Consider the following 13095-nt stretch of genomic DNA (forward strand, 5'->3'; position numbering starts at 1 on the left):
AAAAGACATATCAATCAATTAAAATGTATAGACCTAAGTTTTATTTTTGGAACCATTTGTGAAAAACAGAAAAGAGAGAGACACAAGGACATAGAGCTTCTGAGACAATTGAGAAACTGTCAACTACTTTAATAATTATTGTTTGTATCTACTTAAATGTGATAATATTGTAGTAATTATGTATTTTTAAAAGAATATTTTTAGAGCTATATGCTGGTATATTTATGAATGAAATGACATGACAGGGTTTGATTAAAAATCACTCAATATGGGGTATACATATGAAACAAGATTGGCTATGAGCTGTCTCATAAAAAACAATTTGAGAATTATTTTCTTTTTTTCATTATCCAAAATAAGCACCAAGATTCTGTGATCTTTCTATCTTTGTTAGAATTCCCCTGTGAATCATCTCGGTCTGATGATTTATTCGTGAGGCAAAGGAGTGATGTGGTTTTAAGTGTACACCTTTTGAGGCTAGACAGGAATTTGATTTGGTCCTGCTACTTCCAACTTAAACTTACCTAGCTTCAATTAAAGAGTAAAATGAAGATAATAATGCCTAGAACCCAGGCTCTAACTTCCCATCATCTAGAACATTTACACATGATGTTTCTTCTGTCTACATTTCTATTCCATCTCCTCTTGGCCTAGTTAATTCCTACTGATCCTTCCTATGTCAATGCCATCATCATTTCTTGAGGAAATCCATCCCTTTTCCTTCCTAGCCAGGTCAAATTCCTTTATTACCTGTTCCTGTAAATTATACACTTCTCCTTTGTAGTTCTGATTACAATTGTAAGTTCACATTCGTTAGTTGATATTTGTTTCACGTCTACGCTCCCCATTAGACTCTAAGCTCCATGACATCAAGGAAAAGTGCCTGTGTTCAGCATTGATTCTGCTTGACAGCTAACATGATATGTTTACACAAATATTACTTGAATAGCTAAATGAGTCAGCAAATCAATCAAGTGCTTAGCACCGTACCTGACTCAGAGCCAGAACTCAGTAACCACTGTTTGTTAATGTTACCTCCACTGTTATCGTTTTCTGGTATTAGATTCCTGTAGTAGCTGAGAAGAAAGGGACAGGGAGGTTAAGAAAAATATAGGGTGTTAAATGTAGGGTATCAAATATAGGGTGATAAGACTTAGAGCAGTTCTCCAAGCTTAGTAGAAAACAAGAAATTTATACGGTAGCTGAACAGAAACCAAACTGTACAACCTGTTCATTGTGGACCTGTGGTTTAGAGGGTCTCTTGCCCGAGACACATGCACTGAGTCTATGTTCTATGACATTCTCAAAATCCAACCTTCCCTGGTCAGCAGTTTAGGCAGAATGGGGTTGGAAAAGGTAGAGGGTTCATTCTTCACCTTACTTTCCGAGTGCTGAGAAGTACAGTTTCCTCTAAGTTTTCAGTGTGTGTGTTGAGTTGATTCTCACTGTGTTGAGCTCAGTTGGTATAGAAGCAATGACATGTCATCAGAACATGCTGATCACAAAAGAACAAAAGGTTAGGCTTCTGGTTTCAAAAGTCTTGTGATATGAAAGGATGTGAAAGGAATAGATTGATCCAGTTTTGTCATGATTATTCATTTGCTAAATTTCACCCCCTGCTTTTTTGAGACAGAGGGAATAAAAAATAATGAATGTCAGTTCTGTAGGCTGCTGAGAAATGGACTACAAAGTATCCTTATCCCATTTGCTAAAAGTTTGTTTTAATTCTGCAAGCTGGAGATGACATGTAAATGTTTTATAAAACATATAAGGCAGGGGCTTCCCTGGTGGCGCAGTGGTTAAGAATCCTCCTGCCAATGCAGGGGACACGGGTTCAAGCCCTGGTCTGGGAAGATCCCACATGCCGCGGAGCAACTAAGCCCGTGCGCCACAACTACTGAGCCCACAAGCCACAACTACTGAAGCCTGCGCACCTAGAGCCCATGCTCTGCAACAAGAGAAGACACCACAATGAGAAGCCCACGCACCACGACAAAGAGTAGCCCCCGCTCACTGCAGCTAGAGAAAGCCGGCGCACAGCAACGAAGACCCAACACAGCCAAAAAAAAAAAAATATATATATATATATATATATAAGGCAGCATTCTTAAATTTTGCAGGTTATAGTTCCCTCTGAGATTCCAAAGATAAAAGCAGATCCTTCTCTGAAAAATTCTAATACAAACACCAACTTTCCACAATCTGCTTCAGGATGTTCGTGGAGTTCTTGGAGCTTAAACAGAGATCCTAGGGCAGGAACAACTTCTGTGGCGCTATGACCATGTTAGTGTGTACCATAGATTAAATCTAGCTTTTCACAATGTGATGGCTTCTCATATTTGCTAAATCTACCAATTAATGGTCAATGTTCATTGAAAAACAAACCAAAAAAAACCACAGGAAAAAACACCTAAACATACTACTGAGTTAATAATTATACATTTGGTTTAAATTGATCATTTCATTTCCTTGCAACAGTAAAAACAAGCTGTATCTATATGTATCATTACAAGTTTCAAAATCATTCAGGTAAAAAAAAACATGACTTATTGATACATATGGTTAATGTTATTTATATTAAATGCAAAATATATGTATATATATTTTGTGGATAAATTAATAGGTAGCAGAAAAATAATAAAATATTCATAGAAATTGTAAACACCCAAATTCATGATAATGTTTATTTCTGGGCAGAGTGGGAGGGAAATGAATATAGGTAGAATATAGGGGATTTTAACTGTAATGTTTTCTTCATAAAAAAGGGAGAGAGAACTGGAGCGGATACAATTTTAAAACTTGAAAAATATGAACTGGTGAGTACAAAGTGGTTCATTATGTTATTCTTCCTTATTGTCCACATAAGTATATCAAAATAAAGATTTGAAAAATGAAAGTAACACACTGCCTAGCTCACAGGGATGTCATTAAAAAGAAACAAACATTTAAGCGAAAGTGCTTTGGAAAACGCAAATGCCACGCAAAGGTCACACAGGTGTGTCCTCCACCTAAATTCAATTCATCTCATTAAAATTCAACCCAACAAATATTGACTAAGCACGGCTAAGATTTCATCAGACACAAGGACCAAGTTAATGTAATAGTTACAGACTCCAGATTCTGTGGGGTCTTGCTATTGATCTTGTTCAGCAGATTTCAAAGGGGGATATAAATAGGGGTAAAGGCAATGTTTAATTTGTAAGACCTTTGGGCACTCATCATGCTTCAACCAGAAGAACATTCTTTATGTTATATATATTTTGTGAAATAATTCATTGGTAATATTGATTCAATGCTAAAAATTTACTGAAAACTATTGATCTGATCTTATCACTTCTTTAGGACTCCAGTACTATGATGGAAACTTGTCACTTCTGCTACTGACATTTCATTTCTTCTTATGCCACCAGAGACTCGATTTTGTTTCATGTAATACCCTTCACACATCGGATACTGTCTGCTGAGATAGCAGTGAAGACACCTCTGGTCAGGAGTAGGAAATCTTATCCAGACCTTGATGAAGGTCAGGGGACTCACACTTCAACTCTGAGCCAGTGCTGAGACTTCAACATGAACACTTGACAGAGAGGGGTTCTTATTTTTGTTAAACTCAGAACTGATCCCATAGCATGTAAATCTGACTCTTCTAGAAGCCATTTTGTCAGTATGAGGGACCAGGACTTGCCTGGGATGATGGAGCTGACAGATGAAGACAAATGGATCTATCATAGAAGATAATAGAGTCAAGACATAGATAGACACTGGGTCCTAATGATACTGCTTGAGCCCCTGGATTCTGCTGGGACTATACTATTCAGTCACCTAAAACAGTATATTCTCTCTTTCCATTAAATAGACTGAAGAGTTTTGATATGTTGTTATTTTTCACTTGAAACTGAAAGATGTCCAAATCAAGTGGCTCTCAATGTTGCCATACCCCCAATTACTCCAAGTGATGGGGACCTTACTGCTATATGTGAGTTCCATCCTTGGGCTGACTTTAGAAAGTTCTTATGTTTAGCTAAAATTTGTTTCCTAGTCTATACCCATTTTTCCTATGCTTTCACTTGGAATCAGATGGAGTATGTCTTGTTCTTCATGTAGGAAAGTAGATATCGGGATATAATACCGTCCCTTCTTCCTCACCCATCTACTCTTCTTCACCCATTCTCTACCCGCCCCCTGCCCAGAGTTTCTTATACACTGAGACTTCAAACCTAAACTTTAAGCTTTTCTAATCCATAAAATATTTTAATAAGGGAATCTCAAAGTCACTTTATTTGTTACTGTGAATAATTGTTCAATTAAGATTAAATTATCTTTAGGTGTCTATGCACAAGCTGAACTTTTTTCTTCTTCTTTTTTTTAAACTTCTGAAGCTGCTTATAAAATGTAAACACTTGAATGGAGAATGATTAATACATTCCATTTATACAAAATAGTGGAAGGCCGCATATCCCAAAGCAACATGGAAACAGCTGCCAAACCTACTCACTTCACTTTTCATGGAATGGGAACAGCTGCTGAGTGTCTCATAAACCTCTAGGGCAACACATAAAGAAATTGCAAGGGAAACCCTTTCAAAACAGGAAGTATATGTTCCTAAATCCTTGAAAAATAATCTTAAACAGTGGTAAAATCGGCAAGATGTTAAAATTTACATATGGGTTCCAGAGAAGACAAGAGATTTTCCCAAAGTCAGAAAGAGATAGCAATGGATCTCAGGTCTTCAGACCTTTTCATTCTTTCTGTTTTGATGCCAATTTCACACAACAGCATTTGATTAATTATCAAATAAATTGGTTAGATAGAAAGTGCCCTGGATTTGGAAGAAAGAGATAAGCATAACCAAGTGTTCCAAAAAAATTAGAAGTGGACTTGATAGGCAATTTGTGAGCTTGGCCAATGGCTGAGATTTAGCCAGGAATTTCATCCCATTCTGCCTAAATTCCTAATCTAAATGTAATCTAATTTAAAAGAAATTCTATGAACCAAAGGAAATTTTATCAGAGTTAAGGTGCTCAAGTATTCATGCAGATATGTATTTACCAAACATTTTTGAGTACCATCGACAAGGCACTGTGCTGAATGCATTGTACATGTCATGGAGGCAGAAGGTGTGGCAGCGGGGTGAGAAACAGATGACGCCTGCTCTCAAGACATTTACAAACTCTGAGGAAGTCCCTATGATATGTATTTTCCCGTGTTAACTAACAATAAATGTAGTGTTACTTTCACTTTGTCCTCTCTACCTCACAGGGAACTCTCTTTGTCTCTAGAACAGAGTAGACCACACTGACCTTAAGGGGTAAATAAACGTTTGGATGAAACGTTGAGAGTCTTAAATTGTGACCTTAAGTGCCCTATCTCTCTCTCCTTTTATTTTTTCAAAGACTACCCACTTCAAAATCTATGCTAATTCTGTGCTCATCTCCAAACTTTCTTTGAAGTCTCCTGCACGGACATTAACCGTTCTATGAGCCCTTGTAACATATACTACTGGCATATTTTTTGGATGCTTAAGCATATGCTGCCTAATTTAGTTACTTTACTGCTTTCTATGTTAGGGCTTAGTTCCCCAGCTGGATTGAGCACCTGGACAATAAACGCTTTACATTTTCCACAGTTCCTAGAACAGCTCAATTAAAGTGTTCCCTGTGTTTCAAATGAATAAATGAGCTAATGCCACTTCCCTTTGATCCTCCATGGCCAACTAAGACTACTCTAGAAAACTTTTCCTGCCAGCTGTCTAAACCCAGTCATGCTTAAGTTACTAGAAAAATGTATCTTCAGGACAAGCATTGATTTTTATTTTAATTGTACCACACTTTCCCTAAATGAGGAAAATTCCTTGGTTCACCTACTTCATCCACTAACTAGCCTGTGGGATGTCTGTGGAGGAATGGAATTTGGTGATAAGAAGTAATTAAAATCAAATTAGAATGGTATAAGATTATCATTGAAGCACAAAATAATCCACAGAAATCTAAACTAATAGAAGTTCAGCCATTGAAAACTACAATCAACTTGTCAATGATCTTACTGGAAAATGCAAGAAATTCCAAAAATCTGGTGTGTGGAGGGAATGTGAGAGATTTTTCAATGTTGTCAATGAATGTGTGGAGTCCATTGTTTAAAAAATACAAATTTAGAGCTCAGTCAATTCTAGAAGTAACAGTCTAAGTAGCTGAGGAGGAAGAAGAGGACTAAACTTTAATGATCCTTAATGGGACCTTGGTAGGCTACTAGGAAGATCTATCTATCTATCTATTACCTCTCTATATAAAGATTTATATATATTAAGATTTATATATATCTCAAATATATTCATGTGTTTATATACATATACGTATATTTTCATGATATTGCATGACTTCCAACCATAAAAACAAAAGAAAGAGCTTCCATGTGTGATCACTTAGGTCCCTTGGAATACCCTCTCAGCAGGTGAGGAACCAATGTTGAGAATCTCCTCTTAGGCAGAGGCAATTTTTAAAGAAGACATCAGGCAAGATCAATGCTCATGATCTGCCCTCAAAGAAACCACCTTAAGGGAGAATTTTTATCTTTTTTGTTCTCCTTAGTCTCCAACAAAAGTAACATATGTTACCTGAAATAGAGAAAGAGAGAGAACAATACAATAGGCCCACTTAAACCCAGTTCAAAGGTGAAGCACATCCAGAGGAATGCCAATTCAATTATTAAACGGCAGCATGTATTTGTTCTAAATGAGTGGCTGGAGCTTATGTAAGTGGCAGGTCTTTGCAGATTCTCACCTGCTAGAAAGAACATCCTTGGCTATAAGGCAGTGTGCATTTCAATTCATTAGGAAAAAGAGAGTCAAGATAATGTGGTTTATCTGAAAGCTTGTAGCAAGCAAAATCCTCACCAGCCTTCTTTTCAATTTACAAATATTCTACATTCCTTTCTGCCTCTTAGCCTTTGTACACACTGATCATTCAATCAAAACTACTTTCCCTGCAAGTTGGATTACTATAGAGATCATGCTTCAACCCAGAACAATTTTGATAGTGAAAGGTTATGCTAAAAATTACAACTCATATACTATTGAAATGATTATGGACCCTTAAATTGGTTTTACAATATTTATGGCCCTATTCCTAAACAAGTCTCAAAAATAAAATATAAAAGCAACATATCTTTGTATACAAACAAAATTTTAAAACTTTACATTGATTACTTAAATATTAAAAATAAAATGATCAGAATAAGCTTTAATCAAGTACTTTAATCAAGTTTCCTGGCCATATTTGTCTTTAAAAACATGTCACATTTTTTTCCTGAGGAATGTATGTTTTCCCCAATATTATGGCTTTGCTATCATTATTACTTTCTTCCTAAAATTAGCTGCAAACTTCAACATTGCATTTTGTGTTCAATAAATTTGAAAAATTTGACAACTTCAGATGACTCTATAAAATTTTTTTAAATTATAGTAATACCATAATGCCCATAAGGCCCATAAGGTGACTTTAATAAATACTCAAAATTTTCTGAAACCCAACTGAATTTGGGTAGCAAAGAGAAAAAGTGAGTATTGTCACACAGAAGAAGGTTTTTTTACAAAAATACATTCAACCTCACTGTTGTTAAACAAATGTTGTGGTTTAATTATTCTAACTCTGCATGCATAAAAATGTAAATTTTGACAACTGCTGTGTCTATTTTGATTGGTAAAAAAACTGTATGTTGTTTAGAGGCAATTATATATGTGGATGTCTCACAAATAGCACCAAGGACATTTCAGCTTCATTGATTTAATTTAGTAAGAACACTTAATTTACTAAGAATATAATATTATATCTTAGCAAAATGTGCATTCCTTTTACCACCACAAAAATTATTTTCAATGATGAATTTTTAAATTGAATTTACATTAACAATCAAAATAAGTCATATTTCACAACTGACAGGTGAAGTTTTAAAAATTTTACATTGATTCCATAAATTGATGAGCACTGAATCATGATTGGAATGAACTGATTTTATATTAGAAGCATCTGATGATAACAATGGAAAACAGGCATCATTAGCAACTTGTGAAGTCCTTTTTCTGCTAAACTGAGGCCGTATATTACCAGTTATTGTTTCATTTGCTGTGTATTCACAGAAAACTTAGAAATGAGAATGAAAAAAATTAAATGAAGAAGAGTATAAATTTGATTTTTGATTAGACATTTGTTAAATGTGCAAATTCTTTGACCCTGATCCAGGCCTACTTGAAGCAGAAACTTTGGAGGTGGACCTCAGCAGTCTGTGTTTTAACAAGGCCCCCAGGATATTCAGATGCACATGCAAGTTTGAGAATGTTATCTCAATGAAAAGTCAGTTTCACAGAGTGCTCTGCAAATGTACCTTCTGCAGTTAGAAGTGTTAAATCCAAGTTTTGGAGAAAGTCTTCATAAAACAACTACTGAGTCCAGAAATGGACCCACACATATATTTTTAATTGATTTTTCAACAAAGGTGCCAAGGCAACTCAATAGAGAAAGGATAAGCTATCAATAAATGGTGCCATGTGCAAAACAAAACATAAACAAAGAAACCTCAATCCAAATCTCAGACCATATACAAAAACTAACTCAAAATTGATAATAGATCTAAAAATAAGTGCTAATACAATAACCCTTCTAGAATAAAAAAGAATAGGAGAAAATCTTTGTGACACACGGTGTGGAAAAGACTTTTAAACAAGACACAAACAGAACTATAAAAGAAATCAATAAATTAAATTTCATCAAAATTTAAAACTGTGCTCCTCATAAGACTGTGAGGAAAAAGAAGAGGCAATCCACAGCCAGGGAGAAAATTTTTTGCAAGACTCATCTCTTAAAATAATATAAAATAAATAAAATAAAACAAAACAACAAAAATCCTTTGCTTTGTTTTCTTTAATATTTTTGTTTTTATAAATATCTTCACCTAGAAATAAAATATTGGTCAAAATTTGAACAAACACTTCACCAAAGAAGATATAAAGATGGCAAATAACCATATGAAAAGATGCTTATCATCTTTGTCTTTAGGGAAATGCAAATTAAAAAAGCAGAATAGTACTGCACACCCATTAGAATGGCTACAATTTAAAAAACTGACTATATCAAATGTTGGCAAAGACAGGAATGGGAAGTCTCATACATTAGATTGTAAAATGGTACAATCTCTTTGGAATAGTTTGGGATTTTCTTAAACATATTCTACCATACAACACAATCACTCCACTACTACGTATTTACCCAAGAGAAACAAAAACACATATTTACCCAAAGACTTGTACACAAATGTTCATAACAGCTTTTTTGTTATAGCCAAAACCTGGAAACAACTCACATGTTCATCTACAAAGAATGGGTAAAAACATTGTAGTATATCCATACAAAAGAATACTACTTAGCAATAAAAAGGAACAAATGATTGACACATACAACATGAATGAATTTTGAATAGATACACTTAGCGAAAGAAGCCAGATCTCCCTACATACCCATAAGAGTGTATACTTGATGATTCTATTATACAATTCTCTTGAAAATGAAAATAGACCTATAGTGACAGAAAGTAGATCAATGGTTTTCTTGGGACAAAGTGAGAATGGGTGGTGGGTGAGGAAGGGCCAGGTTGCAAAAGTGCTGAAGAAAACTTCTGGGAAGATGAATATATTCATTATCTTGTTTGCGGTGATATTTTCACAAGCGTGTACATATATCAAAACTCATCATATTAAACACTTTAAATACATAGTTTATTGCATTATTGGGTCAATGGCAAAATATGAGTAGCAAGTGTATTAGCATTACATCTATGTTAAATTTCCTGATTTCAAGAATTGTACTGTGGGGGCTTCCCTGGTGGTGCAGTGGTTGAGAATCTGCCTGCTAATGCAGGGGACACGGGTTCGAGCCCTGGTCTGGGAGGATCCCACATGCCACGGAGCAACTGGGCCCATGAGCCACAGCTACTGAGCCTGCGCGTCTGGAGCCTGTGCTCCGCAGCAAGAGAGGCCGCGATAGTGAGAGGCCCGCGCACCGCGATGAAGAGTGGCCCCCGCTTGCCGCAAGTGGAGAAAGCCCTCGTACAGAAACGAAGACCCAACCCAAAAATAAATAAATTAAAAAAAAAAAAGAATTGTACTGTGGTTATATGTAAGAGAATATTCTTGCTCTTAGCAATACACACTTAAGTGTGTGAAGTGCTAAAAGGGCAATATATAGGCAACTTATTTTCAAATGGTCCAAAAACAAAATTACAGGGAGACTAGGAGGGAGAGGGAGAGGTGGAAAGATCAGCAGAGCAAAATGGAAACAAGAGTACTTTGTAATATTCTGACAACCTTTCTGTGAGCTTGAAATTTTATCAAAATAAAAGTGACAAAAATCAGACAAATGAAAGAAAACAGAGGGTGCCCACCTCTGCACCCTCTGCTTTCCCAGATCCCCCTGTTCACACCTCCGTTCACATTGTACTGAGCCCCCGCTGTGTCCTGAAGTCACTATGCTCTTTGTGGTTTATACACAACTACCCAGAATGTGTGGACCCCATTTCACTTGGGTAATTCCTACTCCTTCTTTCAAATTCATGGCAGGTATTCTGTCCTCTGTGGAACATTCCCTGGTGGTCCCCAGCCCACCTCCCTTGCCTTGAGTGCCCCTCCTATAGCACGTTCTGTGCATTCCTCTCTCATAGTTCTGGCCACACTATCCTACTGTCCATCTCCTCCACTGAACAGTGAGGGCTTTTTGTTATTGTCCTTCAAACCCCCAGTCTCTCACAAAAAAGGCAAACTGTCAAAAAATGATGAATTGATGGTTGAATAAATGCCTTCCTTTAAGTATCAGCATCCAACACTGTATATATTTTAGTAGATCTTTTAAGAATGGGGAAAGAAGATTGTTGAATTAACTTATTTCTATGATTTTTCTTTCAGTATATATTTATCAGAGCATATATTACATGCACTTCACTGTATAGATGATAATACAACCCTTAAAAATTGCTATCTTCTGACACAAATAGTTATTTTTCCTCTTCCCGTTTCTAGGGAGACTAAGTCCTAACAGCTGAGCAGCATTTGTTCAGTGAGCACACATCATCTTTCTGCAAACACCCTCATATTGAAGCATGTATTAATGATGGGTATGGCTGGGCTGTGGCAGATTTGGATTACTCTGCAAAAGAAAACAAGGATACAGGAGGAGAATCTGGGAGGACAGGGCTGATGGCAGCCCATGGGGAAGGGTGGGAGGGAAGTGAGAGACCCAGAGACACAGAAACTAAAAAGAGAATAATGGGGAAGAAGAGACATTCTGGTATATGGTAGGCTTTTAAGAAACATTTCCTTAATAAATCATGAAAGTGTGATGTATATTTGGGAAGTGAAATTCTGTGTACTATAAAATCCTTTTATCTTTGAACAAAACCTTCAGTAAGATAACTAGTTTCATTAATGTCTACCAGAGCAGATTGAGGGTAGGAAGATGGACAGACTTGTTGAGCAAGTGCGAGGCTGGCAGGAGAGAAAAGAGGATGCCCATGGGAGTCTGCCTCTTGCTCCATTTGAGGTACATGACACGGGCAGTCAGTGAACAGCACAGAGTGCTGCTAGGATGAAAAATCTATTCCTCTTTTCTCAAAGTTCTAACTAATGAACAGTCAGAATTTCATACAAGCAGAATTCAATTAACATACTTAATACATTCATCAACTACTAATTTAATTAGAACATTCAGCAAATTGCCATCAATGTACCCAAAGCGGGTGGAGTGGCTTGGATACTTTGGGGAAGTCAGGATTGCAACACAGACATGTTTTGCATCTTTAGGTACCTACAGCTGAAAGGGAAAAAAAAACAAAAACAAAAACTGTTTCTCCCATCATTCTCACTCTCAAGCAATTTGGAAAAATTGACCTCCTCCTAAGAAATTCAGACCACCAACTGGTTTTTCCAGTGGCCAGAACAACTATTTCCATTTTCAAACATATATTTCATATTTCTCTAGAGCACACTTTACCCTTAATTCAGCAGAGAATCTATTAATCGTGAGCTTTTGTCTTAATAAAACCAGTCTTGGTTATGTTATGCTATGTTCAATTAGATTAAGTAAGGAACTAACATTAGTTGTTATTATATATAAAGGTTCAATCTGATAAATAACTAATACAAATACAAGTTCCACTCCTCGATAGCTTGCCAACAGCAGACATGACTAATCAATTACTGCACTTTTCCCCTGCATATCTCCAAGACAGGTTAATTACCTGAGTCCATTCTTATCTTTCTTTTCTAGTCTCATTTGACACCCCAAGATTGACCACTTTTACCAAACAATATAGTTCCTCAAATCCCTCCCTTGATGCCATGTCTGGACTCTCCTACTCCTCTTTTATCACTCTCCGCTAAACCTAGATCATTTGATTTTTGCTGATGCTTTACACAAACTTCACAAGCCTAGTTAGAAGAAAAACGATCAATATATTGTCAGAGCTCCAAATTAGCAGCATGTACTATAAACTCTTTTTCCTTACCATACACCCCCTCCTATCACACTCCCCCATTATCCTTCCCTCTCTTTCTCCAGGGATGCTCTTCTCCTGAAAGCTTAAATGTGGGCAATTACTTTAACCAGAGCAAGCCAACACTGAAGAAATCACCTCTGTTGTTTTCCCTCACTCCTCAGGCTGCATGTTAATTATGGCTGTCAGAGGCTACTAGTAAAGGAATTGGGTAGGGAGCCCTGGGACTGGGCGATTGGGTTATTTGAGCTCTGCTCCTTCTTCCTACCACCCAGGATGAAAGGGGTGATGAATTTGATAGATTTTAAGGCAGGCCAATTATGCAGGGTGGTGATTCAGTAAAACAGGAGTAGAGGCTTTTTAGTCATATAAACCTGGGTTCCAATCTGACCTCTGCCACCCTCTAGTCCAAGGACATTGGCCAATTCTAGTCCAAGGACATTGGTCAATTCTGCCTTTTCTACACAAGGGTATTAGTAATTACTTCTCACTGCATTGGTGCCACATTAAATGGGATAATGAAAGTAGAGTTATCAGAACATTGTTTGGAACAAAGTAATCATA

This window comes from Balaenoptera musculus, chromosome 3 (genome assembly GCF_009873245.2).
Source record: "Balaenoptera musculus isolate JJ_BM4_2016_0621 chromosome 3, mBalMus1.pri.v3, whole genome shotgun sequence".
NCBI classification, from domain to species: domain Eukaryota; kingdom Metazoa; phylum Chordata; class Mammalia; order Artiodactyla; family Balaenopteridae; genus Balaenoptera; species Balaenoptera musculus.